The sequence below is a fragment of the Hylobates moloch genome, unplaced genomic scaffold, assembly GCF_009828535.3.
Source record: "Hylobates moloch isolate HMO894 unplaced genomic scaffold, HMol_V3 SCAFFOLD_15, whole genome shotgun sequence".
NCBI lineage: Eukaryota > Metazoa > Chordata > Mammalia > Primates > Hylobatidae > Hylobates > Hylobates moloch.
This window is the reverse complement of record NW_026652290.1, coordinates 43,453,823-43,480,986: the sequence shown is the minus strand read 5'-3', so window position 1 is coordinate 43,480,986 and position 27,164 is coordinate 43,453,823. Positions and strand designations below refer to the sequence as shown.

The window sequence follows — 27,164 nt, the reverse complement described above, 5'->3', positions numbered from 1 at the left end:
GACCAAATGATGGCTCACATTAAGTGGCACTTGGCTCAGTGGCTAGCAAAATATATAATTCATAAAAAGAGGCTAAATGAAACCCCTTGTAAAGTCAAAGCCTTCTAACATAAATGGCTACATTTTGGGCTATGACTACATTTATTCTTAACAAAATAAATATAACTTCTATTAAGATAATTTTCTTCTAGTAACTATATACATGTATATCAAATGGTTACCATATGAAGCCTTATATTTTATCCACGTCAAATCAGCTCTGATACGATCTGTGAGAATTTTTTACTTAACAACACCTTAAACCATGACACTTTACCCCACACACATTAGCAGATAATTTCTTTCTTTTTATTTATTTATTTTTTTTTTTTTTGAGACGGAGTCTTGCTCTGTCGCCCAGGCTGGAGTGCAGTGGCGCAATCTCGGCTCACTGCAAGCTCTGCCTCCCGGGTTCACACCATTCTCTTGCCTCAGACTCCCGAGTAACTGGAACTACGGTTTTTTTTTTTTTTTTTTTTTTTTTGTTTTTGGTAACGGGGTTTCACCTTTACGACCTCGTGATCTGCCCGCCTCGGCCTCCCAAAGTGCTGGGATTACAGGCCACTGCACCCGGCCTTTTTTTTTTTTTGAGACGAAGTCTTGCTCTGTCACCCAGGCTAAAGTGCAGTGGCACGATCTCGGCTCACAACCACCTCCGCCTCCCGGGTTCAAGTGATTCTCCTGCCTCAGCCTCCCGAGTAGCTGGGATTACAGGCGCCCGCCACTACACCTGGCTAATTTTTGTATTTTTAGTAGAGATGGGGTTTCATCATTTTGGCCAGGCTGGTCTTGAACCTCTGACTTCAGGTCTGCCCGCCTATGCCTCCCAAAGTGCTAGGATTACAGGCATGAGCCACCATGCCTGGCCAGCAGATATTTTCTTATGAATATTTTTATTCTTAGTATACTGCAGGATTTAGTTTTTCTTTGTTGGCATTTATAACAACTTGAATTTTTACTGTCACCCTTAAAAGATGCCTAAAAGACATGCAGAAGTGTTGTCAAAAGGTTAAGTCCCAACAGAGAGACAAGACAATACAAACATTTCAGAGGCATGTGCAAGGTGCTCTGAGAAAAGGCAGTAAACTGATTAACCCTGAGGAGAGATTTTTTTTTAAGTCTGATTAAGGTAGGAGGAGCATGAATACCCAATGTGCTCATTATCAAGTCCCAGAAGTACCACATGCTCTGTTAAATATTTCTTCTGTTTTCAAGAGGCTCACTTTGTCCAGTTCCAACAGACTTCAGCCCTTAAAGGAAATCTAGGAGATACATTAACACACAGCTCTAGACTACATGTAAACTGAATCCATACACCTGCTGGAACAAGTAAAGAGTTTGGGAATTCTGGCCATTATACACTAAAAACACATACCCCAATAATTAAAGGCAGCCATTAAACTGGTAAATAAAGGTAAATAAAGGAGTAAAGTGTATTTTAATACATTTGGTGGCCCAATCATTTAAGAGCTCCAGTTGTGTAACGTCTGTTGTATACCTACTGCACAAGACCAATAAGAAAATTCCTTAATGATGGTCTAATGAGGCTAGAAGCATGAAACACAGTTGTAATACAAAAACAAAAACAACAACAACAACAACAACAAAAAACAGGTATTAAGGTTTCTTTCCCCCAACTCCAAAGTAACAAAACTATTCCAGACAAGTGTTTAAAACTTTAAAAGGAAAAGGAAAGAATGAAGGACTGAAAATTTTAGCTTCGTCATTTCCAATAACTTGACTTATGAACAACAAACTCCTATTGATCCAGAAATCAAATAGTCAAAAATTACTAGCCAACATTCCAAAGAGGACAAAAATCTTCAGAGATCTGCCACCCCACCTCTCTTCCCCAAACCAGATTATTTTTCCCTCTGAGAACATTTGGCAATCCTAGAAGAGTGGCTGGGAGACTGGGCAAAGTTTCTGACAAACAGTTTTAGGAGAGAAAAAGTAGAGTCCAAGGGTCTTCCAAGGATACAGATTGCCACAATTGGTATCAGAACCCTACGAGTAACAAGAAATTGGAAGTAGACCAAACTTTGCAGAAACTGTATTATTTCAATCTCTGAAAACAGATTAAGGTGATTGTGGGCCAGGCATGGTGGCTCATGCCTGTAATCCCAGCACTTTGGGAGGCCGAGGTGAGTGGATCACCTGAAGTCAGGAGTTGGAGACCAGTCTGGCCAACATTGTGAAACCCCATCTCTATTAAAAATACAAAGGATTGCTGGGCGCGATGGCTCATGCCTATAATCCCAGCACTTTGGGAGGCCGAGGTGGGCAGATCACGCGAGGTGGGGAGTTCGAGACCAGCCTGACCAACATGGAGAAACCCTGTTTTTTTTATTACTAAAAATAAAAAATTAGCCGGGCATGGTGGCGCATGCCTGTAATCCCAGCCACTCAGAAGGCCAAGGCAGGAGAATTGCTTGAACCCGGGAAGCAGAGGTTGCAGTGAGCCGAGATTGCACCATTGGACTCCAGCCTGGGCAACAGGAGGGAAACTCCATCTCGAAAAAAAAAAAAAGAAAAAGAAAAATTAGCCGGGCATGGTGGCTGTTTCTGCTAATCAGCAGGGATCTGCGAAAAAGAGACTCCACCAATGCCTCTGTAATCACATCCAGGGAAAAGTTCTCCACACTAAGATGACTGATTTGCTTCTTTAAATAGGACTTTCTCTAGAACAGAGGAGGGCATTTAATCAGGATACCACTACTTGACAGAAATATCCTTCAGAAATAACACACTCTCTCTGTTTTTATCCTGTTCCAAGCAACCTCCTGAATTACAATGTGTCCTCTTGACTAAACCTACTCACTAAGAAGTGACTGCCCTGTATTGACAAACCATCCAATTATCAAGTTAGACTTGTAAACAAAAATTGCCTTCTAGTTTTCAGAGGAACTCTTGCAGACTAGGCTCCCAATTTAATTCCACATAACTTGATAACCTTGAGGAATGTGATAACGGCTTCTGAAACTGTGATTCACAACCTAAAATAACCTGCCAATCTCTCCTTACCCAGTAACTTTAACAGGGCAGCCAATTACTGTGTTTCAAAAAATTAGTTTAAAAAACGGATGAAGGGTGAATACATGAATGCAAAAGTACCCTCATCCTTAACATTTAGGGTACACCGTCAATAAACATTAACTACTGTTATAATAATCTACTCTGCCAGTCTACAGAGTGAAAATCGAATGAGACTACGTATGTGGAAACCCTTTGAAAACTATAACACTGAGAACATCGTTATTTTAAGTCAGTTATCCATGGTCTACAACATAATGATAACAGTAGACTAGATATGGACTCAAATCCCAATTCTACAACTGCCTAACAGTGTGATTTGGAGTGAGTCCAACAGCACTGAGCCTAACATTTCTTCACCTATAAAACAAGAAAGTTTGACTGCAGAATCTTTGTGGGGCTATGACTGGATGAAGGGTGGATGTGGTGGGCAGAAGAAAAAAGTTGGGGGTAAAAACAGCAAGCAAGCAAGGTTCCAGTCTCTAAACCCACCTTCAATTTTAGCAGCCATGCTTTTTTTTCCCCCCATAAGCTTTAGGTTTAGCATCTGAACAACATTGTTCTTGAAGAAAAAGCACAACAACTTGAAAACGACTGATAACTAAGAGTAATGAACTAAAAACTAAATACAAAATTTCTTGGTTCTTTTGTGTTTCCATATGTGACTCTGTAAGACAGTCACATGTGGAAATCTCCCAACCCTTGAAAGGTTCACAAGCTAAAACTCACCTACAAGCTAAAACTCAAGTAATCAAATTATAAAGACCAACTAAATTACAGGCTGTCAATACAGCCATGTCCAGTCCCCAGTGCTAACATGCAACAACAACTAGCCAGGTGAGGTAAGGTTAAGGCAAATGGGAGAACAGCTCTGTCTATGAGGAGCCCAGGGATCCTGAATGCCTACACAAAAGACTTCCTCTTTCCATTCTCACAATAGGGATGTTCAAAACTCTATTAAGGGTCTCATTAAGGACATACTTATTTAAAAATATAACAAGATTACTTAAGCATGCATTTTTCCTAATGTTTGTTTATCTTTTGCTGGAACACACTACTATCAGTTCATTCTAAACTTTATTCTGCCTTTTTTTTTACTATAGTTATTGGTAGATTTTACTATCTACCCCGAGAATTATGTTTATCACCTGGAACATTCATTTTCAGGTAAAAATGGTATTTCCCAGCACTTTGGGGGGCCAAGCCAGGCAGATCACGAGGTCAGGAGATCGAGACCATCCCAGCTAACATGGTGAAACCCCGTCTCTACTAAAAATACAAAAAATTAGCCGGGCATGGTGGTGGGCGCCTGTAGTCCCAACTGCTCGGGAGGCTGAGACAGGAGAATGGCGTGAACCCGGGAGGCGGAGCTTACAGTGAGCCGAGATTGGGCCACTGTACTCCAGCCAGGGCAAGAGTGAGACTCCATCTCAAAAAAAAAAAAAAAAAGATATTTCACCTATTTACAAAAGAATTACTAACATTACAAGGTTCTAAACAGTTCATCACACACTAGAAAAACTTCCACTACATATCCACAATACGTTCAAATGTTCAGTGTTGATCTGATGGTTACATATCTGTAACTCTAAAGTCTGTTGATTAACTAATGAAACTCATTTTGAGTGGCTTTTAATCATTCTTTATTAATACAGTCACATATAAATATATACATTTGTAAAAAGTAAAGTTCCTCTTCAAAGACTTTCTTCCCTGTGTAATTAGGAATAAACAGTAACTTCTCTTAGAAGCAAAATGTATTCAAAGACCTGTGCTAACATTCTTAAACATGTGCTAGCCGTAATAAAGAAATCAATGTACTTTATGTTCTTAGCTCCCACAATCTAGCCTAAATATTTGCCCTGGCAAGCTTATACTGGTCCAAGCAAGCATTAGGTCATATCCTGTTCCTCTTCCTTATTTGAAAGTGTTTTTACCTTTCTCTACATTCCACAAGTTAATTCCTCCTTCCTTTGTTCTCCTCTGCCTTTGCCTCTTTTAAAAAGTTCTAAGTGGCTAGTCAATCGGGACAAATACAGAATGTGAGGTCCCGTTCCAGCTAATGGAAACCGGGCATTGCAGTAGGGTGGACGCATCAGGTTATAAATGACCCTGTCTCCTTTGTTCGGTGTACTCTCATGGCAAAACTGCTGGCGAGTGTACCCTTTCTGCAGAAAGTATAAAAATGGCCTTGCTGAGGAAATTAAATTTATGTTCAAGTGCTACTTCTTTACAGCACCGGGGAACAAGCATTTCAAAGAGGTTTATCCTATCTTTATGTAATAGTTACCTAAGAAATATTTACTGAATGTAGTAAGAATTGACATGCAAAGAATATGCAATGAATTAATGTGCACATTATAGTAGCATAACATAATTCATGAATGTGACACAAATGCAAAGAAAGCAGCCTGTGGCCACCACTTATCTAGGCAAGGTTGAAACAAAATTTGCCTTTGGTGCCCTGCCATATCTCTACTCAACACCTTTTTGTTTTCAGTGCCTCTTTATCTTACTTAGCTGTCAATTCTCTGCTAAGGCATTTATTGACACCTAAGGAACTGGTTAATAAATGGCTTAAGGTATGATCCAACCCAGGGTCATCTGTGTTTAAAAGAACCTCTTCATGACCATTCAATGAGGAAAGGACAATTTTTTCAACAAATGGTGATAGGAAAACTGGATATCACATGCAAAAGAAGTTGGACCTTTACACCATGTTAAAAAAAAAACTCAAAGTGTACGAAAGACATAAATATAAGAGCTACTATCAAACTCTTAGGAGAAAACATAAAAGCTTCATGACACTGATTTTGCAATGACTTTTTGGGGAAAATTTAACAAAAGAAAAAACAGATAAACTGGACTACATCAAAATTTAAAACTTCTGTGAATCACAGGGCAAAAAAGGGTGAAAAGGCAATCCACAGAATGGGAAAAAATATCTGCAAATCATATCTGATAAGGGGTTCGTACACTTACCAATATAAAGAACTCCTACCATAAACTGTACCAATAAACACACAACGCCACTAAGAAATAAAAAAAAAGGATCTGAACAGACACTTCTTTAAAGAAGATAGACAAATGGCCAATAAGCACACAAAAAAATGTTCAGTGTCATTAATCACTATGGAAATGCAAATAGAAACCACAATGAGATACCACCTCACACCCAGCAGGATAGCTACTATTAAAAAAAAAAAGTGTTGATAAGGATGGGAAGAAATTGGGCCCCCAAGCCCTGCTGGTGGGACTATAAAATGGTGCAGCTGATATGAAAAACAGTATGGCAGTTACTCAAAAAATCAGAAACAGAATTATCATGTAATTCCACTTGTGAGTATATATCCAAAGGAACTGAAACCTGGGACACAAAGAGATATTTATTTGTACATTCATATTAATAAGCATTATTCACAACAGCCAAAAGGTGGAAGCAACCCAAGTGTCCATCCACAGATGAATGGGTAAACAAAATGTGGTATATACATACAAGGAAATACTATTCAGCCTTAAAAAGAAGGAAATTCCAAAGAGTGCTACGACTTGCATGAACCTTGAAGGCATTACGGTAAGCGAAATAAACCATTGACAAAAGGACAAATACTGTATGATTCTACCTATATGAAGTATTTAAAGTAGTTAAATTCAGAGACAGAAAGCAGAATGGTGGTTGTGGGTGGAGTTACTGTTTAACAGGTAGAGTCTTAGGCAAGGTGAAGGGTTCTGGAGATGGATGGTGGTGATGGTTGCACAACAATGTGAATGTACTTAATGTGACTGAACAGTTAAAATGGTAATCTTTTTTATGTATCGTACCACAATTAAGAAGAAAAGAGTTTTAAACAAAAGTACTTCTGAAGCTGGAAACACTGCATAGGCACCTGCAAGCTGCAGTGGACGGGATCTTCAGGTGGGGTGCAAAGCTGGGAAAAAGGCTACTTCAAGAAATCTGTACAGCAGTACCTGGATGTTTTGTTTGTTTTTTACTTTGAGTTGGTGGTAGTGGGAGGCGAGGCCATTTGTAGAATTTACAAGAACCAGGTATTGCCTTTATGAGTGACTAAGTACACAAAGTGCTAGCACGCATGCCCTAAAAAAAGTTTGGTAACAGTCTGCTCCAATGTGCTCTTATTCTGTCCTTTAATGGTAAAAGTTTTAACATCAGAAACAGCTTTTTATGTAACATTTAGATATAAAAACACAGCTGTTTGTAGATTTTGTTTTGATTCAACCTTAGAGACCATCATTGTCTATGGCTAGTTTTCAAACAATTGCTGAAGTTGTACGGGCACTACAGACATGCACATCCCACAAACTAGTCAGGTTTTGATCTTGAAGGGACTCTCACCAAGGTATATAAAACAAAACAAAAGGCTGGGCCTGGTGACTCATGCCCGTAATCCTAGTACTTTGGGAGGCTGAGGTGGGCAGATCATTTGAGGTCAGGAGTTTGAAACCAGCCTGACCAACATGGTGAAACCCCGTCTCTAAAAATACAAAAAAAAATTAGCCAGGCGTGGTGGCGGATGCCTGTAGTCCCAGCTACTCAGGAGGCTAAGGCAGGAGAATCACTTGAACCCAGGAGGCAGAGGTTGCAGTGAGCCAAGATCATGCCACTGCACTCCAGCCTGGGTGACAGAACGAGATTGTCTCCAAAAAAAAAAAAAGAAAAGAAAAGAAAAAAGAAAAAAATTCAGACACCTAGGTGAAGGGCACAATTTCCCAGAAGTACAAGTACTGACTCTGGAAACCTGTACTTGCTTTTAGCGACTGATTCTAAATCAAGCCAACAGTTCACATTCTAAGCATAGTGCTGCGTGTCTTTCATGTATTTAAGAGATCTTTTAAAAACATACAAGTCTAAGATATTTAGATCAGGCTTTATTCCTAACCTAATAAAACCCATTTTTGCCACTTTATGTGGTTTTTTTTACACCTTCAGCATACTGAAACATTTTCCTGTTGCTAATTTTTTCTGCTGCAGTAAAACAATTTCTGTACCAGATGAGATACTATCTTGACAACACAGAATTCAAAGAACTTCAATCTATCAAAGTGGCACACAGCACAAAGCACTCTCCACAGAAAAAAGTACAGGTTTTGGTACATAAGCCTTTTCTTGAAGTCAGTATGATCTTTCCATCTTTTCTTGGGACATTCTCTATTATTCCCTCATCACTGACTTGTGTTATACACTGCTTTGCAATGCTAAGTACAGTATGCAATCCTGCTAGGTGTTCCTTTTCAAAAATAGTTTTTCTTGCTCTATTTATAAAAGCAATTCGTGTTTATTGCAGAAAATTGGAAAATACAGAAAACAGAAAAGGAAAGAATTACCCACATTCCTATCACCTAAAAAAATTCACCAATTAACTGACACTTTATATTTCCTTCCTTTTAGTGTTCCTTTAATTTTTAACATTCAAATTTAATTTATTTACATTTAAACACATTACTAGTAATATCTTTCACTTCTGAAGTGTACTTAGTTTTCCAAGACCCCTTTACATCTACCATTTATCTTTACAACTCATCCATAGAGTAAGTCAGCCAAGTACTATTTATTTTGCACACAATAGTTGCCTTCTAGGGTAGAGAAGCTAAAAAGTTCTATAAGGCTGCACTGCTAGCTTGTGGTACAAAATCATACTCATCTTCTACAAAATTATGTTCCCAAATCTTCAATGGAAAAAATAATGGTATCAATATGAACTGCTAGAAAGTTCAGAACACTCCTATTGAACTGAAGTAACCTAACACAATTCAACAAAACAGATGCTTCTTCACCAGGTAATCTAGCAACAGTCTGGATCATAATAGAGCCATATATATAACAAAACTAAGGAAGAAAACAGGTCCTACAATTAAGCTCCATCTAGACCCCAACTAGTCCATATTGATAAGCAGAAGTCGGGCGCAGTGGCTCACGCCTGTAAACCCAGCACTTTGGGAGGCTGAGGCAGGCGAATCACGTGAGATCAGAAGTTTGAGACCAGCCTGACCAACATGGTGAAACCCTGTCTCTATTAAAAAGAAAAAAATCAGCCGGGCATGGTAGCAGGAACCTGTAATCCAGCTACTTGGGGGACTGAGGCACGACAATTACTTGAACGCTGTAGGCGGAGGTTGCAATGAGCCGAGATTGCGCCACTACACTCCAGCCTGGGCGACAGAGTGAGACTCCGTTTCAAAAACGAAAAAAAAAAAGAAGTAGTGATCCAAAGACAGCATCAACTTTGTTGCTAACCGGTTCTCTGAACTTAAGCAAGTCATAATCAGTCATATTTAGTTCCTCCGTATGTGGAAAGAGTTGGACCTGTTTGAAATGCTTGCTCCCTGGTGCCATAAAGAAATGAAACTTGAACATAAATTTATTTAGTAAGGTCATTTTTATTTCCTGCAGAAAAGGTACACTCGACAGCAGTTTTGCCATGAGAGTACAACGAACAAAGGAGACAGGGTCATTTATAACCTGATGCGTCCACCCTACTGTTGTGTCCGGTTTCCATTGGCTGGAACGGGACCTCACATTCTGTATTTGTTCCGACTGGCTAGCAACTTAGAACTTTTTAAAAGAGGCGAAGGTAGAGGAGAACAAGGAAGGAGGAATTAACTTGTGGAATGCTGACAAAGGTAAAAACACTTTTAAATAAGGAAGAGGAACAGGATATGACCTAATGCTTGCTTGAACCAGTATAAGCATGCCAGGGCAAATATTTAGGAGCACAGGTCTTTGAATAAGTTTTGCTTCTAAGAGAAGGTACTATTTATTTCTAATCAGATGGGGAGGAAAGTCTTTGAAGAGGTACATCTACTTTTACTTTTTACAGACCTGACAAATTCTAGTCTTTTGCAATTTTTTAAATGTACATGATTCTACACTTGAACCCAGGAGGCAGAGATTGCAGTGAGCCGAGATTGTGCCACTGTACTACAGCCTGGGTGACAAAGCAACACTCTGTCTCAAAAAAATAAATAAATAAATAGGCCGGGCACGGTGGCTCACGCCTGTAATCCCAGCACTTTGGGAGGCCGAGGCGGGTAGATCACAAGGTCAGGAGTTCAAGACCAGTCTGGCCAACATGGTGAAACCCCATCTCTACTAAAAAATACAAAAATCAGTCAGACGTGGTGGTGGGAGCCTATAATCCCAGCTACTCCGGAGGCTGAGGCAGAGAACTGCTTGAACCTAAGAGGTTGTACTAAGAGGTTGTTCAACCTAAGAGGTTGAACCTAAGAGGTTGTAGCAAGCTGAGATCATGCCACTGCACTCCAGCCTGGACGACAGAGTGAGACTTCATCTCAAAAAAAATAAATAAATGAATATAAATAAATGTATATGATTCTACACGTCGTTTTAAAAAAGCTTTCAACAAACGCATACATATTATACAACTTTATGTAACTTCTTCTATGCTTGCCAAAAAACAACAAGATGTGCCTATCCATAGATGTGGCTGTGCAGTAAGAATCCTAACCCAGTGGTTTGGCCTTTGCCCTTGGTTCCTGGGAGGTAATCCTTTCTTTCCCCCGCCTTTACATGGTCCAAGATGAGACTGGGAGGTAACCTCTAAGCCCTTAGAACGTCCACCTTATGGGAGCAGTGACTCACACCTGTAATCCCAACACTTTAGGAGGCCGAGGCGGGCAGATCACAAGGTCAGGAGTTCGAGACCAGCCTGGCCAACATGGTGAAACCCCGTCTCTACTAAAAATACAAAAATTAGCCGGGCATGGTGGCACACGCCTGTAATCCCAGGTACTCAGGAAGCTGAGGCAGGAGAATTGCTTGAACCCAGGAGGCGGAGGTTGCAGTGAGCCCAGATTTGCGCCACTGCACTCCAGGCTGGGTGACAGAGCAAGACTCTGTCAAAAAAATAATAATAATAATAATAATAATGTCCACCCTGTTAAGTGCTTTTGTTTACCTGGGGGCTTTGAGCCACTCCAGATAGTTTCGCACTGTGATTTACGGTGAAGGGCTTTGAGCCATGTATTATCAACCTCCTGAAGGGCTGAAAACTAAAGGTCAACCATGCCAACAGTCAATCATATCTAAGTGACCAAGTCCCAGTACAAATGCTGGACACCAAGGCTTGGGTGAGCTTCCCTGATTGGCAACCTCCATGAGTAGTGTCACACATCAGTGCCAGAAGTTGGCACTGTCCACAACTTCGCTGGCAGAGGATAACTGGAAGTTTCGTAAGTGGACTCTTCTGCGTGCCCCATGCACCTCCTCCTGTGTCCAGAATTGGTGGGTTCTTGGTCTTACTGACTTCAAGAATGAAGCCACGGACTCGCGGTGAGTGTTACAGCTCTTAAGGTGGCGCGTCTGGAGTTTGTTCCTTCTGATGTTCGGATGTGTTTGGAGTTTCTTCCTTCTGGTGGGTTCGTGGTCTCACTGGCTCAGGAGTGAAGCTGCAGACCTTCCTGGTGAGTGTTACCGCTCTTAAGGCGGCACGTCTGGAGTTGTTTGTTCCTCCCGGTGGGCTCGTGGTCTCGCTGGCTTCAGGAGTGAAACTGCAGACCTTCGCCGTGAGTGTTACAGCTCATAAAAGCAGTGTGGACCCAAAGAGTGAGCAGTAGCAAGATTTACTGCAAAGAGCAAAAGAACAAAGCTTCCACAGTGTGGAAGGGGACGCGAGCAGGTTGCCACTGCTGGCTCGGGCAGCCTGCTTTTATTCTCTTATCTGGCCCCACCCACGTCCTGCTGATTGGTAGAGCCCAGTGGTCTGTTTTGACAGGGCGCTGATTGGTGCATTTACAATCCCTGAGCTAGACATAAAGGTTCTCCACGTCCCCATCAGATCAGTTGGGTTCTCCAAGGCCCCACCAGAGCAGCTAGATACAAAGTGTCGATTGGTGCACTCACAAACCCCGAGCTAGACACAGGGTGCTGACTGGTGTGTTCACAAACCTTGAGCTAGACACAGAGTGCCGACTGGTGTATTTACAATCCTTGAGTTAGACATAAAGGTTCTCCCAGGCCCCACCAGAGTAGCTAGATACAGAGTGTCGATTGGTGCATTCACAGACCCTGAGCTACACACACGGTGCTGATTGGTGTATTTACAATCCCTGAGCTAGACATAAAGGTTCTCCAAGGCCCCACCAGAGCAGCTAGATACAGAGTGTCGACTGGTACACTCAAAAACCTCAAGCTACACACAGGGTGCTGATTGGTGTGTTCACAAACCTTGAGCTAGACACAGAGTGCCGATTGGTGTATTTACAATCCTTGAGTTAGACATAAAGGTTCTCCCAGGCCCCACCAGAGTAGCTAGATACAGAGTGTCGACTGGTGCATTCACAGACCCTGAGCTACACACACGGTGCTGATTGGTGTATTTACAATCCCTGAGCTAGACATAAAGGTTCTCCAAGGCCCCACCAGAGCAGCTAGATACAGAGTGTTAATTGGTGCATTCACAAACCTCGAGCTAGACACAGGGTGCTGATTGGTGCATTTACAATCCCTGAGCTAGACATAAAGGTTCCCCACATCTCCACCAGACTCAGGAGCCCAGCTGGCTTCACCTAGTGGATCCCGCACCGGGGCTGCAGGTGGAGCTGCCTTCCAGTCCCGCGCCATGCGCTTGCACTCCTAAGCCCTTGGGTGGTCGATAGGACTGGGCGCCGTGGAGCAGGGGGCGGCGCTCGTCGGGGAGGCTCAGGCATGGCGGGCTGCAGTCCCGAGGCCTGCCCCTCAGGAAGGCAGCTAAGGCCTGGCGAGAAATTGAGCGCAGCGCCGGTGGGCTGGCACTGCTGGGGGACCCAGTACACCCTCCGCAGCTGCTGGCCCGGGTGCTAAGCCCCTCATTGCCCGGGGTCGGCAGGCCCGGCCGGCTGCTCCGAGTGCAGGGCCCGCCAAGCCCACGCCCACCCGGAACTCCAGCTGGCCCGCAAGCGCCGCGTGCAGCCCCGGTTCCCGCTCGCGCCTCTCCCTCCACACCTCCCTGCAAGCTGAGGGAGCCGGCTCCCGCCTTGGCCAGCCCAGAAAGGGGCTCCCACAGTGCAGCGGTGGGCTGAAGGGCTCCTCAAGTGCCACCAAAGTGGGAGCCCAGGCAGAGGAGGTACCCAGAGCGAGTGAGGGCTGTGAGGACTGCCAGCACGCTGTCACCTCTCATTCCCTTGGCTGATTTTATTCTGTATCTTTTCACTGTAATAAATCCAACCATAAGTAAAAGCCCTTTCAGGAGTTCTTTGAACCCTTCTAGCCAATTATTTAACCTAAGGATGGTGTGGATCCCCAAACTTGCAGTTGATCTCGTGAGGGTGGTCTTGGGACCCCCAACTCCGTGATGGCAAAACGGCACTGTCCTCCAGTATTCATTCTTCTTTCTTACTTTTAGTAATGGAACACCTCTCCTGCTCCTCTTAGCAGGAGACAGAGTGCGCAACCAGAGACTACATTTCCCAGCCTCCTCTAAAAATCAGGGGTGGCCATGTGACTAGTTTCTGGCCAAGGAGGTATGACCAGAGTGATGCGTACAAAAATGAGCCATATTCCTAAAGAAAGCTGTTTACTTCTTTTTCTGGGATGCAGTCGTAAGGTAACCCAGCTTCAACCACGGGAATAAGGACAATACTCTATGGAATGGCTAAGCACACAGAGAAATGTGGAACCCCTAAAGCACTGAGGTGCTCACCCACTACAGACTGCCTATCTACCTCTGGACTATTACAGGAGAAAGAAAAACTTAAATATTGTTTGTCCCATTGTATTCTGAAGTCCCTGTTACAGCAGCTTAGCCTGTACCCTAATGCATAAGTACATCTGAGCATTTTAATATGATTTTGATTCAGTATCTACATAGAGACAATAAGATGTACTGTATAAAAAATATTTGGATATATTAAACCTGAAAATGTATTAACAAACATTTGTATGTCCCAGTTTGAGGCTGATCTGATTAAAAGGAAAGCGTCTGTCCCAAACAATTCAATATAACAAAGAGTTTTCTCTTACTCTTCTTGTTATTCATAACTACCAAAAAAAGATGCTTGATTCAACAAAATCAATAGTTAATACAAACTGAACGGGGCTTCCTGAAAGAACGACTAATGCTTTTCTTCCCTTCAATTACAGATTTCTATAGAAAGGGAAAGAAGTAGAGACACTGTTTTAATAAAGTACCTAGGAGGCTGGGCACACTGGCTCACGCCTGTAATCCCAAGATTTTGGGAGGCCGAGGCAGGTGGATCACCTAAGGTCAGGAGTTCGAGACCAGCCTGGCCAAAATGGCAAAATCCCATCTTTATAAAAATACAAAAATTAGCCGAGCGTGGTGGTGCACACCTGTAGTCCCAGCTACTCAGGAGGCTGAGGCAGGAGGATCACTGGAACCCGGGAGGCGGAGGTTGTAGTGAACTGAGATTGCACCACTGCACTGGCCAACACTGAGACTCTGTCTCAAAAAAATAAAAAATAAAAAATAGAAAGTACCAAAGAGAACTGCCTTCTCTAGTTTTCCAGCGTGCAGCCAAATCACCCACTTTCCAAACACCTTCCCCTCAATTTTCCTGCTTTCCTGTGTTCCAAACCACGTGGCCCAATTGCATTTATTAAGCATCTCCACTAGGATGTTCTATACATCTCAAAGTCAGCATGTCCATAAGCAGGATCAAGCTACAAAGGAACACAAAAGAATGTTCTGGAGATGACATGATAAAAATTAAAAGTCTAGAGGAAGGAGGAAGAAGCCACTGATCTTCACTGAGGAGAAGTGGTATAATCTCACAGGAAAGCCAAATGATTATCTGTAGAAAAGTTCAAAGTTGCAATAAATCAGGGATTCCAAAGGCCACAGTAGAAGAGCTAGTAACAGGAACAGAACTTAGCTGAAGAATAAAGGAAATAATATCAAAGAAGAGGGAAATGTATCTAAAGCAGTAATTCTGATACCTGAGCATGCATCAGAATCACTAGCACAGGGCCTGTTAAAACACAAGATGTTAGGCCCCAACTCCAACGTTTCTCATTCAGTGAGTCTAGGGCAGGGCTGGAAATTTGCATTTCTAAAAAGTTCCCAGGTAACGTTGATGCTGCTGGACTGCAGCACACACTTTGAGAACCACTGGTTTTGCCTGTACCTAAAAATGTATCTATAGTGGTGATAACAGAGAAAACGACAGTTCAGTGGTAATGAGAAAGATTATATACAGTAGAGAGAACGATGCTACAACGTGTCCTAAGTAGAATGAATTTCACATCAGGAGTAATGCAATTCACCAGGTGAAGGTTTTAATTAGATTGCAGGTGACAGGCTGGGCGTGGTTGCTCATACCTGTAATCCCAGCACTTTAGGAGGCCAAGGCGGGCGGATCACGAGATCAGGAGATTGAGACCACACTGGCCAACATGGTGAAATCCCGTCTCTACTAAAAATACAAAAAATTAGCGCGGTGTGGTGGCACTCCCCTGTAGTCCCAGCTACTTGGGGGCTGAGGCAGGAGAACTGCTTGAACCAGGGAGTCGGAGGTTGCAGTCAGCCAAGATCACACCACTGCACTCCGGCCTGGGTGACAGAGCCAGACTGTCTCAAAAAAAAAAAAAAAAATTACAGGTGACAAAATCTCTCCTGTCCTGCGCCCCACTTCCCCTTACCCCAAATTCCAGGTCTGAGCTAATGGTTTTTCTCCATTCACTTAGCATTTACTATAATCTATAGTTTTCAAGGTGAGTAAAATGAGAATAAACCACCATCCAAGGTTATCAGAGATTTGCATGTAACTATAATATGAGATCTATAATCCCAGCATTTTTGGAGGCCAAGGTGGGAAGATCTCTTGCGTGAGACCAGCCTGAGCAACATAGCAAGACCTCATCTCTACAAAAAAAATAAAAATAATAAAAAGAGCCAGGCATGGTGGCCCACACCTGTAGTCAGGAGGCTGAGGTGAGAGGATCGCTTGAGCCTGGAAAGTCAAGGCTGCAGTGAACCAGCCTTGAACTGCACTTGGCCTGGGAGACAGAACAAGACCAAAAAAGTAAAATTAATAACAATAATACAAGATCCTGCATTAAAGGCACTAATGGAATGCAATAAATGCACAGAGAAAACAGCCATAAATCTCATGTTCGAGAAGACACCCAAGAAAGCATCACTGAGAGGTAGATCTGAACTAAGAACAATCAGTAGGATTTTATGGGATAGAAGGTAGGTGGGAAGGGGTGACATGAAGGCAAAGATTTCAGGAAGAAGAAAAATTCATAATCAAAAACATAAAAGGGCCGAGTGCAGTGGCTCACACCTGTATCTCAGCACTTTGGGGGGTTTAAGGCAGGAGGACTGCTCAAGCCCAGGAATTCGAGACCAGCCTGGGCAATGAAGTGAGACCCCTGTCTCCACAAAAAGTTTGTTTTTAATTAGCCAGTCATGGTGGTGCATGCCCGTGGTCACAGCTACTTGGGAGACTGGGATGGGAGAACTGCTTGAGCCTGGGAGGTTAAGACTGCAGTGAGCCATCATCACGTCACTGCACTCAGGCCTAGACTATAGAGCAAGACCCTGCCTCATAAAAAATACAAAAAGGCGTTTAGGACAACATTCTAGAATTTACCAGTATGCAGGAACATGGCCAGATGTAGAGGTAGACAAACTAAGGTAGGTGAAGAAATATAACAGAAGGCCTTGAATATATCATACTAAGAAGTTTAAACCTTACTTTGTAAGTTTTAAGCAAGTGTAAATTGGGTGGGAGAGTTTCTGGCTCCTGAGCCTAGCCTACACCATAACCTATAAATCTTAGCAGAAGTCCCCACCTTGTGCATTCCACCCATACAAGTCATTAGATCTCTGAACTCACAAGGTAACTGGCATAAACAATGACATATAACTAAAAACAAATCCCTCAGAGCAACTGCAATTCAAAAATATAGTCAAACTCTTCTTTTCTGGACCTGCTATCAGTTCCAGCATTCAAAAATCCCTTTTCTCACAAATGCTTCTATTAAATGTAATTCCAAGTAAACATAAAGGGAGCAGAAGTTGTCACTGCTTCTGGAATTTTCCCTTGCTTACACTAAGAATATCATATATTTAAAATTATATACTTTTAAAAAAACAAAAACAAAACACTACAACATGCTACATTCTTCAAGACACCAGAAGTCTTTTTCAATGTAACAATTTAGCACACTATAATCTCTGAGAAACAGTGAGTTCCAAGATAATTCAATATAATCTTTAAGTGACAATCTGAAATAAGTTTAGGCATAAACAATATGCAAAAGAATATTAACCTCCAACACAGTAAACTTGATGTGTTAGAAACTATGACTCAAGTGCTAAAATTCGAAACAGCAATTAAGTTACTGAAACATTTCACAACCCTAACACAAATACATTATCAACACTTCCACCCTACCCATAAAAATCTCACTTCATAATTTCTTCTTCCAAATAACTAATGAATAATTACGTACATCTAAAAGTACAAATTCAAGAGCAATACCAAAATTCAGACTTTTTACAGCCAATTATTAAGCTTTAAAGTATCAAGTATACAGTTTATAACCCAAGCTACAAAATTTATGTAATTAAAACATTTAACTCAAGTGAATAACCCAAGTTTCAAATTATATTGTATCAATAAAAGAAAATCTTATGTAGTAATTCTCAACAGAAGGCAATCCTTCTACACATATTCAAATGCAACCTGTTCCAATTTTTAATACAACAGAGGTAACTGGGTTACTATCACTACTACTAGTCTTAGCTGTCATAAATTGAGCAAGTGTCTGTTCTCACTTCTTTAGCCAGCATTGTGTAATAAAGAATTTGGGGCCCAGGCACAGTGGCTCATGCCTGTATACCAGCACGCTGGGAGGCCAAAGGCAGGAGAATTACTTGAGGCCAGGAGTCTGAAACCAGCCTGGGCAACATGGGGAGATCCCTACACACACACAAAAAACTTTAATTAGCCAGGTGCGGTGGTGCGTGCCTGCAGTCCTAGCTACTGGGAGGCTGAGGCAGGAGGATCACTTTGGCCTAAAAGCTGGAGGCTACAGTGAGCTATGACAGCACCACTGTGACACAGTGAGACCCTGTCCCTAAAAAAACAAGAACAAAAAAATTTGACTGGCCATTGTCTGATTCCTGGAAAACTCTACTCTTGGAGTCTCCCAACTGATAGGAGTCTTTGTTATGCATGAATCCATAATAGGTCCTCCTTGGCCCACAACTGAGTTTCTATTAACAGGGTGACTCCCAGTAGGCTCCTAGTTTCAGGATGGGGCCTGGCCATGCTGAAAATGCCAACCATGTGAATAGTGGGTTGGGGCTTTGAGCAACCTGACATCAGCCTGACAACTTGACCTCCAGGGAGAAGGGGACTGGGGACTGAGTTCAATCATACCTATGTAATAAAACTCCCACAAAAACTCCAGATGCTGTAGAGTAAGTGAGGTTTCCTGGCTGGCAATCATTCACCACTGTACTGGAAGGATGACACATCCTGAGGACATGGAAGCTTCATGTTTGGGACCGTCCCAGATCTTGTTCTATGTGTCTCTTTAATTGGCTGGTCCTGATTTGTATCATAACTGTAATTCCAAGAACTGCACTTTCCTGAGGTCTGTGAGTCATTCTACCAAATTATCAAACGTGAGGTGTAGTGGGAACTCCGAAAGTTGTAGCCAGTTGGTCAGAGTGTGGATAACCTGCAAGTCCTAGAGTTTGTAGCTAATATACAAAGTGAGAAGAGTCTTGCAGACTGTACCCTTAACTTATGATGCCTTACCTAACTCTGGGTAGCGGGTGCCCAAATTACACTACAGCTATAAAATAGGATATGCTGCCTTACTTCTCTTCCCAAGACTCTTAGAATTAAATGAGAAAAAAGTTAGGTAAAAACACTCTTTAAGATATAAAACGTTAGTCCGGGCATGGTGGCTCACGCTTGTAATCCCAGCACTTTGGGAGGCCGAGGCGGGCGGATCACGAGGTCAGGAGATCCAGACCATGGTGAAACCCCGTCTCTACCAAAAATACAAAAATTAGCCGGGCGTGGTGGCGGGCGCCTGTAGTCCCAGCTACTCGGAGAGGCTGAGGCAGGAGAATGGCGTGAACCTGGAAGGCGGAGCTTGCAGTGAGCCGAGATTGAGCCACTGCACTCCAGCCTGGGTGAAAAAGTGAGACTCCGTCTCAAAAAAAAAAAGAAAAAAAAAAGAAAGAAAAAAAGATATAAAACGTTGTGTTTGCTTCAGCTGCACATACACTAAAATTGGAATGACACAGAGAAGATAATCATGGGAAAAAATTCTGTATTAAAAAATTTGCACTTTGGGAGGCCAAGGCGGGCAGGATCATCTGAGGTCAGGAGTTCGAGACCAGCCTGGCCAACATGGTGAAACCCCGTCTCTACTAAAAATACAAAACTCAGCTGGGCGTGGTGGCAGGTGCCTGTAATCTCAACCACTCCGGAGGCTGAGGCAGGACAATCGGAACCCGGGAGGAGGAGGTTGCAGTGAGCCAAAATCATGCCATAGCATCCAGCCTGGGCGACAAGAGCAAAACTCTGTTTCAAAAAAAAAAAAATTTTTTTTGTTAAGCTCCTTAAAATATTGAAGAAGAAATTGTTAAAATATTTGTAAAGTTCAGAACCGTCCAGGTTAAATGGCTTTAAAAAAAAAAAAAAGGCTTAAAATAAACAGCTAAGGAGTCATCGAGAAATTGAATTTATTGTAAGTAAAATACAGAACTTACTGAAAACCATTTAAAAGAGCAAAAAATCTAAATAGTTTCAACTACATAATTCAGACCAGTGCCTAAAAGATAAAAATGCATTAAGTCCATTCCTAGAAATAGCAAATGTAGAAATGACGGCGCTTACAGAATGCAAGATGTAGCCATTATTTTGTGACTAAACCTCCAAAAAGTTCATTTTAGCCTTGGGTATGATCAGGAATGACTGAGGTCAGTAAGCAACACTTTGCTTAATTGGATATCAGTTTGAATACGAACTACTCACATCACAACCAACTTTTTTTGCCCATCACTACCTAATATTTTCATTCAAGCACAAAGCCATGGGACCTGACTAGTCTTCAAAAGGTTTCTCAAAGCATCCTATGTGGATAAGGCAGTCTCCTGCCTATATGAGAAAGTATCATCTTCAACTGCATTATAATAGAAGACAAAATTTTTTTCTATTATGTTCCAATGATAAAATCAAGACTTTAAATCATAATTTTACAAGAACATATCGTTTTATTTTCCGCCCTCTTGAATATGAGATATTAAGTGTTGCTGGTCTTTCCCTCAGTAATGCAGGGAACAGTTTAGTGTAGCAGGGGAAAAAAATGGCCTTGGGGGGAAAACCTAGGCTCTCGTCTTATTTCTCCTCTTTAGCAGGCAAATGACTCTTGGGGTCTCTTTCCTCCAGTAAGATATAATGGCACTGCCTATGGAATCTGCAAGATTCTTTCTACCCCTGACATTCTGAGGTGCTGAGAAGCCAGTAACTCACAATTTAGATACTCTTACAAATTAAAAAAGCCTTGCAAGGAAATGTCAGAAACCATTAAAATTTATGTAAAAACATCCCACCTATGTGTTCCTCCTTATTGAAGGAGATTCAGGTAAAGATCTGCTATGTAGACTATTATCCTTAGCAAACTAACACACGAACAGAACACCAAACCCCACATGTTCTCACTTGTAAGTGGCAGCCAAATGATGAGAACTCATGAACGCAAAGAAGGAAGCAACAGACACTGGAGTCTACTTGAGCGTGGAGGGTGGGAGGAGGGAAACGAGAAGAAAAAGTAACTATTGTGTATCAGGCTTAATACCTGAGTGATGAAACAATCTGTACAACAAATCCCCATAATACTAGTTTATATAACAAACATTCACATGTACCCCAGAACCTAAGATAGAAGTTTAAAAAAAAAATTGCCCCATAATCAGCAGGAACACATCACTAGTAGCTTTTATTAAATATTTACTTGCTACCTCCAACTTAGCCTTAAAAAACTTAAGATATTTACATTTTTTTAAATCTAATGTATTATATGCAAAACTTTTTCAAACTGTTTACAAAGCTGAAGCACCAAGACACGATTCTTTGACTTATGTTTAATGACTCTTAAATATAAGTAAATGAGAAAAACATTAATTACGATGCAAGTCATCATCCTATTAAGACATTTCACACTTACAATACAGGCATTTAAGTATAGTAGTAGTAGTTAAATCAAAAAAATTAAAAAAACAAAAAATTAGCCGTAAATGATGAAGCTACCATTAGTTAAGAACACACGCTCACAAATAATGTGATAAATTTAACGGCAAGCTTCCAAACAAAAACCTTGTCATTTTTAATGTGCCCCACAGCAGACTGGTTATGACCTCGGGAACTAGCCTGAAATCTTCGCTCCTTTCTTGTGTAACCAGCCAAGTAACAACACCTCTCCAAATCTGTTTCTTTATAATGGTGCCAACCTTACATGGTAGCTGTAGATATTAAATAAGACACTGCACCTAGGAAAGAGCCTAGCACATAGTAAATAATAACTCACAATTATTAAATTTTGGAAGAAATGTTACACAAAGCAGCAGCCCTTTGACTTTAAAAAAAAATTTAGGCCTAGGGTTTAGGATCCTATTACTTGTTAAAGTTCAGACTGAGAAATGAAATAACAATCCTACAAAGAAGCATTTTACTAAGGACAAGTGAATTTAAAATAACTGGTATTATGCAAGTTCAATTACCACAGGCAGAATCTTAGTTTATGAGAATAATTCAAGTTGTATTAGCTCAAAGTATCCATTATTACAAAGTCACTGTCTCCATCAATTCTTTCTTCTCCTATTTCTGTATCTGCTAAAGAAAAATAAATCATACTATGAAAAGAACAGAAAGATACAAAGCACAGCTGGGTTACTTTAAGTTCCAATTAATAACCAAATATAATTTGAGGGGAAAAACCCAGTGAAAGAAGGGAGAAACTGAACACAACTAAAGATGATAAAAATTTCCTTCCCAAATACTACAAGACTCATTTCAACTGGATCTTCAAGGACTTTTCTGTCTGAAGACAGGAAGCCTCTAGCAAGTCCTTTCATCACCACAATCAGATCTCCAGCTGAACTTCAAAGGGAACTATATAGAAGCCACTCTGGTGGGCGGTTGTTGAGATAATCACTCTTAGCATCTTCTACAGATCGAAGAATAAAAAAACCTGACTTACACATTAAGACCAAACACCAGTCACCATTCTCAACAGTTTATTTTTTAATTTGCTCTAGACATCCACAAAATGTATTTTTTAAAGGCGTTCCATAAATATAATTTTGGTAGCTAACAAAAATTCAGCACCAAAGTAATAAATATAAAATTTAGCCAGACACAGTGGCTCACACCTGTAATCCCACCACTTTGGGAGGATGAGGCAGGAGGATCACTGTAGTCCAAGAGTTTGAGACCAGCCTGGACAACACAGTAGGACCCCATCTTTACAAAACATTAAAAAACTAGCCTGGCATGGTGGCACATGCCTGTAGTGTGAGCTACTCCAGCACCTGAGGCAGGAGGCTGGCTTGAGCCCAGGAGGTTGAGGCTGCAGTGAGCCGTGATCACACCACTGCATTCCAACTTGGGCAACAGAGCAAGACCCTGTCTCAAAAAATTTTTAAAAAGAAAAAAATTCAGTAAATCCACCTTTATCTCATGCCAAAATACAAAATCCTAAGTGAACAAGCTAATTTCAAATAGCTCTTAGAAGGTTTAAAATTACCCTGTTCTGGGCCGGGCGCAGTGGCTAATACCTGTAATCCCAGCACTTTGCGAGGCCGAGGCGGGCGGATCACGAGGTCAGGAGATCGAGACCATCCTGGCTAACACGGTGAAACCGTTTCTACTAAAAATACAAAAAATTAGCCAGGCGTAGTGGCGGGCGCCTGCAGTCCCAGCTACTCGGGAGGCTGAGGCAGGAGAATGGCGTGAAGCTGGGAGGTGGAGCTTGCAGTGAGCCGAGATGGTGCCACTGCACTCCAGCGTGGGCGACAGAGTGAGACTCCATCTCAAAAAAAAAAAAAAATTACCCTGTTCTAAGCACTTTACATATATTAACTCAATTATTACTCACCATAATCCTGTGAGGTAGGTATTATAGTCACCCTACAGAGGAGCAGAACTGAGGCACCAGCAAGTTATTAACTTGCCCACGGTCTCAATCAGTAAATGGTAGGAGCCAGAGAATTCTGACCCAAGCTGTCTGATTCCAGAACCAATATTTAAATCAACTATACTATTTATTTACTCAACAAGTTTTACTGACAGCCTACTATGTACCAGGCACAGTTCTAAGCTCTGGGGATAAAGCTGTGTACAAGTCAGACAAGGCCTCTGCTCTCTTGCTGAGAAGACGGCTGGCAGCAAACAAGTCTAAGGGGGGAAATAACTACATAAGTGGAAAAAAAAAAACCACAGTGTATCTTCACCTAGTAATAAATGCGATGGAGAAAAAGAGAATAAAGAATAAAAGATTATGAAGGAAGGGGCTGGTTCCTACTTTAGAATTAGAAAAGGCCTAAGGCGATGACATCTGAGCAGAAACACAAGACATGAAGAGCCATGACCACTTAGAGGAAGGGGCAGTCCAGCTAAAAGAATAGTAAGCATAACATCCTAAGGAAGAAACACTTTGTTCAAGAACCGGCAAAATCACTATGGGACTGGGGTAGGTTGCTGAAAGTCAGTCACCTAGTAAGAGTTAAGGTTAGAAGCTGGCAGCTGCCAAATCATGCTATGCCCTGATGGGATGTGCTAAGCGGCTAAGATTCAAATATAAGTGTTAACAGGAAGCTTTTGGAGGACACTGAGCAAGAAAGTGACAATCTGATTTACATATTTAAATCCCCTGATTGTCAAGGGGAATCCCTAGGGAACAGTCAGGGAGCAAGAGAAATAAAGAAACCAGTAAAGGCACTATGGCAACAGTCCAACCAAGAGATAATGGAACTTAGACTAGGATTCATGTACTGTTTATAAGTAGATGCTAACAGAAAAGCCTGCAACCTAATTGCCTCTAAAGAGCCTTTTTAGTATCCCTTTTCCCGTCTTGTCTCCGGACTTGCCTTTGGAAAAAAATAAGATTATTTTTTAATGTCCATGTTAACGCTTCAGTTGGTGCTATTATAGTAACAGAAAAAAAACTTTTCATTTTTAAATGTTCTGTTTAATATACCCTATGATTAGTAATACGCCACATATACACAACCATACATTCTTGAAAAGCAGAAAGAGCCACAATGCTCTTTAGTGTAGGACTAGTTCATTTATTTGGAGACAGGAGGTACCTGTCACCTCTTCTGATTACCTTTCCTCTCACGCTTTGTCTCTAGCACATCCTGGCTCATTCTAGATTGTGAACTCCAATAAACAGGTATACCGAAGGGAATATGTATTTACTGAGCACCTCCTGAGTACCATGGTGTCACTAGATGTCTCACGTTTAAGAACTGATTTAATCCTCAGCTACCCAAGGTGGGAAATGGTATCTTCATTCTACAAACAAGAAAAAATCAGAGATACTAGTAACTTAACTTGTCCACAGTCACCAGCTAACAATTTGCAGGGCCAGAAATCTAACCTCCATGTAACTGTGAAGTTCCTGTCTTTCCACTACAGCAGCTATCAAAGAAAGTGCTTTCAAATATATATTATATGTAGTCACTGCAACTTCTTATGAATAATGACTAGTTTGTTGCTGGTGAGGACAACGTTTCTTTAATTCTCTTATGTAGAATCAGAGTTTTGAAGTTGGAAGTGGGGGAAATGTAGTGATCTCATCTATTCAAGCACATTGTTTTTTAAAAATTATGTTCTACTTGAGATCTCCTAGAAATTAATCCTAAAAGAGCAATTCCCATCTTTACAAAAAAATTAAATATGTACGGTTTACCATAAAATAGCGGTTAAGGTTCTACAACAAAAGATAAGAGTTTGGTACAGACTCTACCCTCAAAGGTCCTACACAATAAGAGAAGACAGGGCTAAAAAGATAATCATAACACAGGAAAAGGCGCAAATAGCCTGAGAATTGAATGGAAGAGAGCCTTGTATACTGGAGAATGATTCCTGGAAGAGGAATTTTAGGTGAGCTCTTAAGTGTCCAGTAGAGGAAGACAGGGAACAATACGCAGCACTGGTGCTTGCACGGGCAAACCCAAGGGTATGTGTGAAAGGTTGGTGGACAGAGAGATGGTTCCCACAGACTGATTTGCTACATACAGCACTCCATAGAAAGAACCAAGGTTATGGTTGGTCCTACCCTACCTAAACAGGAAATGGCTTATTCTCGGAGACTAAAGTGCCAAGTCCAGAAAGACCAGATATACAGAATTACGGACTGTTACATAAAGTCTTTAATAGTTACAAGCCCTTGTTATGCTATGTGCTAGTCTGCACTATTTTCACCTAAATGAAACCATTTCTACTTAGTGCATGGCGTGAGAAGACGTGGAGATAAAGAGAATTAGCAGACGTATATTATCTGCAATTTATTTTACGGAGGAGTACATTAAGGAGTGTTATGTGAGATTATTTCTTTACAAACTGGGAATAGGTAGGAAGAGCAGCGAAACACAGCGCGGCTCGGTGCGCCCAGAGCGGCATCACTGTAACAGCACAGAAGTGGGCAAGGGGCGCTCGGAAGGACAGTTGGGGAACGGCGCACGGCGTATTTAGGGAACGGACAAGCGGCAAGGAAAAACGAGGGAGCAGCAACGCCTTCGGACATTCCGACCGGTTCCGGGATGCACCGGGGACGTCGAAGGCGGGGTGCGGGGAAACGCTGTGGCTAGAGTGCGGGTGGGAGCGGCGGCTCGGCCGGGTCGACATTCTACAAACGCTTGCGGAACGAACGCCCGAACGCGCGCGTGAATGAATGGCGCGGAACCGAATGGCTGGCCGAGGCGCCGGCGCAGGAGGAAGGAGTTTGCGGCGCGGTCTGCCCGGGCCGGGGGATGCAAGGAGCGCGGAGAGAAGGGCCGCTGCGCCAGGCATCGGCGCGGGGCGGCCATGGGGCCGGCCGCGCCATAACGGAAGGGGAGGAGAGGGGAGGTCACACATTACATAACCCGGCGGCTGCGGGCGCGAGGGGAGGGCGCCGCGGACAGTCCAGGCCGCGACAGGACGGCCGCGGGCCGGGGCGACGCGCCCCTCCTCCGCACCACCTCTGGCCGCTGCCGGGCGGGTCTGCGGCGCCTCCGGGCGACGCGTGTCCGGTCCCGCCCCTCCCCCACCCCGCCGCCGACCCGGGGGTCGCTCACCTTCCGCGTTGCCCCACACCACCATGCCCGGGCCCGGCCGCCTCCTCCGGCCTTGCGGACCCCGGCCCCGCCGCCGCCAGTGCCCTCGCCAGGGACCAGGGAGGACCGCTGGGGGAAGGCAGCCCCACCGCCGCGCCGCGCCGCGGTCCACGCTCCCCCACGCTAGCGGCAACCAACCCTGCGCGCGCTCCGCGGTGGCTCTCTGCCCCTCCCCCTCCGGCTACCGCGCGCGCCGCAGCCACGCCCCCTAGCGTCCCGCGCGCGCTCCCTGGCCCCGCCCACGCCCCTTCCGCGGCCCCGCTCGCTCTCACAGCCGCGCGGCGCACGCGCTCTGCTCCCCCCGGCCGGGGGCGACCCCAGCCTCGGGCGTGGCATTTCGGCACCCGGCGTCGGCCTCCGTGTTCCTCCCTTCCCCGGCCCCGCCCTCTTGTTCTGCAGCCGCCCGCAGGGGGCAGCGCCTGGGCTGCACGTGACTGTCTCGCTAGCTGGGCGGAGGGGAGCGCGGCGCGGGCCAGCCCCCGCAGTGCGCCGCCCGCCCGCCCAGCTCGGGTCACCCCCGCGCTTCGTCGCCCGGGTCGCGGCGCCTCGGTTGCCATTCGGACAGTGCGCCGCTCCGTGCACAGCGAGTCTCCGCGCCCGCCCCGCCTTGGGGCTCACCAGTGGGGAAGGACACAAGTGCAGGCATTGACCGGGCTTCAAACCCCGGTACTGTGTGAAGATGCGCCAAACACCCGGGTTTCCTCCTTAAGCAATTGATTTACAGGGACATCTAGTGGAGAAAGGGACACACATGAACTGTCTTTT

General features: G+C 43.2%; 1 protein-coding gene across 3 annotated transcripts in view; it reads right to left on the bottom strand.

Annotated features, from left to right (window-relative positions):
• REV1 (REV1 DNA directed polymerase) overlaps window positions 1-26,561 on the bottom strand; it is an 89,824-nt gene extending 63,263 nt beyond the window's left edge. For 2 of the 3 annotated variants that reach the window (XM_032178083.2, XM_032178084.2), the window contains exon 1: window positions 26,361-26,561. The gene's annotated coding sequence lies outside the window, so the exon portion shown is untranslated. The remainder of the gene's footprint in view (window positions 1-26,360) is intronic. The other variant, XM_032178089.2, reaches the window with a different exon arrangement.
• Window positions 26,562-27,164: the final 603 nt, after the last annotated feature.